The 6,567-nt window shown below is 47.0% G+C and overlaps 1 protein-coding gene across 2 annotated transcripts in view; it reads right to left on the bottom strand.

Moving 5' to 3' along the window:
* Positions 1–5,637, bottom strand: part of SYNE2 (spectrin repeat containing nuclear envelope protein 2) — a 387,860-nt gene extending 382,223 nt beyond the window's left edge. For both annotated transcript variants that reach the window (XM_023517601.1, XM_023517602.1), the window contains exon 1: positions 5,502–5,637. The gene's annotated coding sequence lies outside the window, so the exon portion shown is untranslated. The remainder of the gene's footprint in view (positions 1–5,501) is intronic.
* Positions 5,638–6,567: the final 930 nt, after the last annotated feature.

A 6,567-nucleotide genomic window follows, 5' to 3' on the forward strand; every position in this document is an offset into this window, starting at 1 on the left:
AGCTTGAGGCTCTGTCTCAAAAAAAAAAAAGAATATGTATGAATCCAATAACCTCAATATGAATTCATTTTCATTTAACAACAGCCAAATAATTGATAAATATATAGAATTTTTCATATCATTTAGATTTCTTTGAAATATAATTACTTAAAAAACAAAAGTGTAATGTGGGATTTATAACAAAAGAAAATAAAATGTGTGACAACAGCACAAAGATCAAGAAGAAATGGAACTATACTATCATATGGTTACATCTCCACGTTCTACTATCATTTGCAGGTAACCTGTGATGAACTGAAATAACCACCAAAATAACAAAATAAATAAAGACCAGGCATATATTATACCCCTCATACACTACTTTAGGGGTATAAAATGGTGTCACTATGATAGAAAAGTGTAATAGTTTCCTTAAAAATTAAACATATACCTATCAGATGGCCCAGTCATTCTACTCCTAGACACTTTTTTTTTCATTTTGAGAAAGGGTCTTGCCTCACTCTGTTGCCCAGGCTGGAGTAGAGTGGCTTCAGGCTAGCTCACAGCAACCTCAAACTCTTGGCTCAAGGCATCCTCCTGCCTCAGCCTCTCTAGTAGCTGGGACTACAGGTATACATCATGATACCCAGCTAATTTTTCCATTTTTAGTAGAGACAGGGTCTCACTCTTGCTCAGGCTGGTCTAGGACTCCTGAGTACAAGTAATCTTTCCACCTGGACCTCCCAAAGTACTGGAGTACAGCTGTGAGCTACCGAGCTGGGGCCTCCTTTTAGATATTTACCCAAGGAAAGCAGATATCCATACATGACTGTATCATTGGGTGAAAGGATAAATGAGATGGGGTAATCAACACAATGGATTACTTCTCAACAATAAAAAGGAATGAACTACTGATACACACAAAAATGTGGATGAACTGTGCTAAGTGAAAGAAGCCAAACAATGAAGAGGACATATGGTTCCATTTCTATAAAGTTCTAAAAACACAGACAAATCTGTGAGGTCATAAAGCTGCCACGGGTTGTTTAGGAAGGGAAGATTCAGGGTAAAGTAGGAAGAAATGGGAAGAGATGGTTTCAAAGGTCTATATAAGTCAAACACTTAACAAACTTTAAATATGTGCACGTATTGTATACCAATTATACTAAGTTTGTAGTATAACTCAAGCTGTTCAAAACCCATTAGGCCAGGCCTAGTGTGGTAGCTTGTGGCTATTATCCCAGTACTTTGGGAGGCCAAGGCAGGAGGACTGAGGTAAGGAGTTTGAGACTAGCTTAGGCACTACAGTGAGATCCCATTCTCTGCTTAGTTGGACATAGCATGCACCTGTAGTCCCAGATACTTGGGAAGTTGAGGTGGGAGGATCATGTCAGTCTAGTAGTTTGAGGATAAAGGAATCTATATGACACCACTGCATTCCAGCCTGGGAGACAGAGCAAGACCCTGTCACACACACACAAAAAAGGAAAACATAGACAAAGTAAAGTAACAGCAACACAACAAAACAGTAACAAAAAATAGCCTGCGACTTCATGAAGAATTACGGACTTTACACATAAGTGACTTTACCCTATTCCAGACATAATCCTCTGGCGAAAGTAGGAAAGGATATATATGACACAGATCCTCAGTACATGTAAAAGCAAATCTTTTGTCTTTTTTTTTTTTTTTTTTGAGTCAGAGTCTAACACTGTCACCCTAGGTAGAGTGCCGTGGCGTCATAACACACAGCAACCTCCAACCCTTGGGCTCAAGTGATCCTCTTGCCTCAGTTTTTCTATTTTTAACAGAGATGAGGTCTTGCTTTTGCTCAAGCTGGTCTGGAACTTGTGACCTCAAGCAATCTACCCATCTTGGCCTCCCAGAGTGCTAGGATTATAGGCATGAGCCACTGTGCCCCAGCCTAAATCTTTTGTCTTTAAATTTAAAAAGAAAAGTGACTCTGGGAGGCTAAGCCAGTTGGATTGCTTCAGCTCACAAGTTTGACACCAGTGTCAGCCAGAGCGAGATCTGGTCTCTAAAAATAGCCAAGCACTGTGGCAGGCTCCTACCGTCCCAGCCACTCTGGAGGCTGAGGCAAGAGAATTACATGAGCCCAAGAGTTTGAGGTTGCTGTGAGCTATGACACCACAGCACTCTACCAAGGAAAAAAGAAAAAGAAAAGTGAACACAGTGAAGCCTTGGAAAACAGGCTATTGCATTTAATATTTAACATTATTTCTTAATTAAGAAGTTGTTAACCTGAAATGTTTTATAAAATAAAGAGAAAAAATCATTTCATTTCATATCTTTTTTTCCAATATGACTTATCCCACAGGCCCCAAAAGGACATGTCTGTATTGCAGTGTGTATTGCAGTGGCTCTTCTTTTGCCTACTAAACCCACAGCTCCATCAGGATAGGGACTATATCTTTTGATCTCAGCAAAGTGATCATTTATAAGTGCTTTGAAGACCTGTCTTCCCATGCTTGGCTCTGCCATTCACCTACTATACAGTCTCAGGAAGTTACTTAATCTCTCTGACACCCAGCTTTATAAATCCTATCCAGGGTACATATGAGATTTGATGTGAATTTCTCCAAAAAGGCCCTGCAGGGTATGACACCTAATTTCTACTCTATCATTTAGTTACATCCACCTGTGAGTTGACAGAACCACACAGTGACCTTCACACCTGCTGCAGGGCCTGTGTACACGCTCTCTCTCTACTTGATCTTCCACACACCTCTCCACAACCTCTTAGCCTAGAATAGCATGAGCAGCTCCTTCTCATCTTCAAGTCTCAGCCTGCACGTCACCTCCACAGAAAGCCTTCTCACCAGTAGCATGGGAGCACCTGGTTACTCTGTGACTCGGGACCCTGTCGTTCCCTTCTTTCTATTCAACATCATTCCTTTAACAAATAGGGGGGACCTGCTATTTGCTAGGCACTTCCCCAAATTCTGACAATACAACAGTGAACAAAATAGCTCTGCTACAGCGCTGATGGAATGTACAATCTCGTGTGTAAAAGACAGACAATAAACAAATAATGTATATATGGTAGACAGTCATGAGTATTGCAGAGAAAAAAACTGTGGAAGGAGGGATAGGAGTTGCTAGAGTGGCTACAATGTTAAGTCTGGGGCTCAGTGAAGGCACACTAAGATTAACTAGGATTAACATTGAGTAGAGAATTAAAGGGGGCCATTTGAGCAGGTGTGGGAGTGGCATTCGCAGCAGAGCAGAGCAAGTTCAGAGGCCTTCAAACAACAAAGAAGCCAGTTGGCTACAGAAGCTTGAGTAGGGAAGAGAGTGGCAGATAAGGTCAGGAAGGTAACAGAATGGGGTGGGGGGGCAGGGAAACCCAAAGAAGTAAGCCCTTGGAGCTCCTGGCAGGTCCTTGCCATTCCAAATGGAGACAGAAAGCCACTGGAGGGTCTTGAATACAACAGCAATAGGGTCTGGTTTACGTTTTCAAACCTCCAATTAGTTTAGCAGTATATTTTACTTACTGCCTATTTTCCCAGCTAGATAAAAGCAGAAAGTGTCTTATGGACCATCATAACTCCAGCACCTAGCACAATACATACAGATACCTGATAAATACTTCAGAAGAATAATCTCTATAAGGCATTTACTGGCATGAAATAAGCATCAAGGGGCAACTTTTATTACTCAGATCCGCGGAGTGGAGCACTGTGGCTGACAAATTGCAGGAGTTTGTTGGTATAAATGAGCAAACGATTTCTTGAAATTTTGAAATTCTATATCTCAAACATTTAATGGATAATAACAAATGAATAACGAAACAGGAATCAATTGTTTCCCCTCCTTTCCCTTATTAAAACGTGACCAACTCTATTTTTTACACTAAACTCCCACACTTAGTGAGGGCACTGTGGAGAATCTCATTGTGACTCAGTTCTCTAAACTTACTGCAATATCCCGCAACTGAAATGTTAAAATTTCTAACTACATAAGTTATACACATATTTTTTAAAAATAATTTTAATGTACAAAGCTAGGTGACCCAAACTGGCTTAATTCTGATTTAAAAAATAATAATAATAAAGCCCCATTAACTCAATCACGTGGGGAAAGACTGAAACATTTCCACTTTTTATTGATTTTGACATCTTCATAGTCATCAGTCTCCACCTTAAGGAGGATTACACCTGCTCTCACCGCCCCACCCCCCTGGGGAGAGTGCAAAACGAGGGCGGGTGTACTGGTGGGCTAAGGTCCTTCCGTAATTATCTCTGGGAAAGCCCTTGGGAGTCTCAGCAATTTTCCAGAAAGAAAACCAGAGAAGGAGTCATACATTAAAGTATGAAAACACACCAAATATCCCATCCCATAAAAGCAAAACACTCTCTGCTCTGGTGTTTACGACATCTCTATGGTCCGCACCTGAGTGATGACGCCGTCAGGTTGTGGTGGGGATGTTCCATTGTATTCCCCACCTCTAAAAGCGATCGAGCCCATCCCAGTACGACCACATAGCATCTGCCCCGGCGCCATGGGAACTTTTAGAAAAGCAGATGAAAGTTGCTTCAAATAAAAAAAAAGAACTTATTAAAAAAAAAAAAAAACAGCGATGCAAAGTGTTGAGCAGCTATAAAGAAGCTTTACGGTGCGGCTCTGACCTGCTGGTGCTTGTACACGCCGTGCCCGCTGGCGTCTAGCCCAGACTCTCCCTCCACGGGAGGGGGATAATAACTTTCGGAAATAACAGGCGTCCACAAAGGGAAATGTCACCCAGGACTTCTCCACCTGCGTCAAATAAGGCCCCGACCGCCCCTTTTTGAACAGAAGAAATAATTACCTACGGAGGAAAAGGTGTTACCGTCAGACTCTAAAGGCAATTGCAGACAACAAAGACCCTAAGCAATCGAAACGGAATTATAATCCCAGCAGTCCCACTGCGCCCCTTCCCGCCCCCGCGGAGGCGCTCGGAGCCGCCCGGGCGGCCCCTCGGGAGCCCGCGCCCTCCCGCCCCGTATGCCGGCCCGGTGGGTCACCGGTCCCTGGAGCCTTCCGCCGCCCACGGCTCTGCTATCCCCGCGCCGCGGCTCCCGCCGGTCTATCTCACGCGGCGTTCAAAATCTTTCCCGCCCAGGCGTGACGCGAGGGATGAAAACAATCAGCCGACAGCAAGCGCCGGGCCTGGGCCCGGGCGGGGGCCCCGCACAGCCCCTTTTCGAACCGGGCGGACCGACGGGCTGGGGCCGGGAGGTGACACAAAGAAGCTGGAGAGACAGACGCCACCCGCCGGCGCTCGCGCCATCCCCGGGGCGCCCCGCCCGCTGACAAGTTTGCCGCCCCCTCCACGCACCCAGCTCTTCCCGCCCCGGCAAAGTTTCTCGTGGCCCGGCTCGGACCCCGCATCGGGTCGGGCCCCGTCTCCTGCCGCCCCCGCCCCGGCCCGAGGACCGTTCCTCCCTCGCTCTCGCCCCTTCCCCACCCTCCCGCTCTCTCCGGGGCGCACCGGGGCGCTGGGGCCCCGCGGCCGCGCTCACCCGCCGTCCGCCTGCCAGACGCAGGGGCCAGGCGCCGGCCGGGGCCGCCCAGGTCGGAGCGCCGCTCGTCTAGTAGCCCGGATCGCGCCCTCTGCTCGTCCCCCGCTCGCTTTTTCCGTCCAGCGGAAGCCTCTCCGCGCCTCACAGCCCGCTCCGCTCCTTGGCGCTCGGTAACTGGCAAACCACGCCCCGCGCCTTCCCCGCCCGCCGCCCGCCGCCGGCCGCCAGCCGAGTCCTGCGCTCGCCGCTCGGTTGCCAGTATGGAGCGCGCCCGCCTGCGCCGGGGCGGAGCAGTCGCCTCCCCCGCGCCGCGCCGCCGCCTGTCGGTGCTCCGGGACACCGGAGCTGGTGTGAGCAACGTGCTGACTCGGAATGCAGGTTAACCACCCTTTTCTCCACCAGGAGCTGGAGAGGAAAGGGGTTCCAAACTCCCTCAGAAAGCTTTTCTGGCCGATCTCATAGAAGAACTTCTCACGCATTCCTGGATTTCTGGAATGCAGGAGAAGTGGGAGTAAAAGAACAGATTCGGGAATTAGCCACCTGACTTGGACCAAATCATTTCACCCTTTTGAGCTCTTCGTAAGACGAGGAATTTGGATTAAATGGCCTTTGAGATGGGGATCAGTATTTCTTCCCGCGTGGTGCAGACCTCGGGGTTACCTGGAGAGAAGAGGCGGTGTGTTCACAGGCAGATTACTGTCCCCCACCTGTGGTGAGGGGAAGTGAAGAGCGCCTCAATCTTACAACACAGTGTAAATCCTCCAAGTCTGAAAACTCCCTGGAAACTGGATCTTTGAGCATCCTCCTGCACATGCCACAGACAAATCAGTCCCTGTAGAGTCAGGATAATAGCACTTGACTGCCACTTAACTTCTTGTGCTGCTGTTACAGTATCACTAAGATACCTGAAGTCCTAAGTAAAAAAGTATCACCTCATTATTATTACCTAAAGAAGCGGTGACTTTAAAGTATTTCTCTATTGAGTTCCTAATGCAATCAGATCTAACTTCTTAAAAGTTCAAGTTCATTTATGCTATGTGCCTACAGAATCCCTCCTGGATTACTT

This window comes from Otolemur garnettii, unplaced genomic scaffold (genome assembly GCF_000181295.1).
Source record: "Otolemur garnettii isolate 467f Iridium unplaced genomic scaffold, OtoGar3 scaffold00115, whole genome shotgun sequence".
Classification (NCBI taxonomy): domain Eukaryota; kingdom Metazoa; phylum Chordata; class Mammalia; order Primates; family Galagidae; genus Otolemur; species Otolemur garnettii.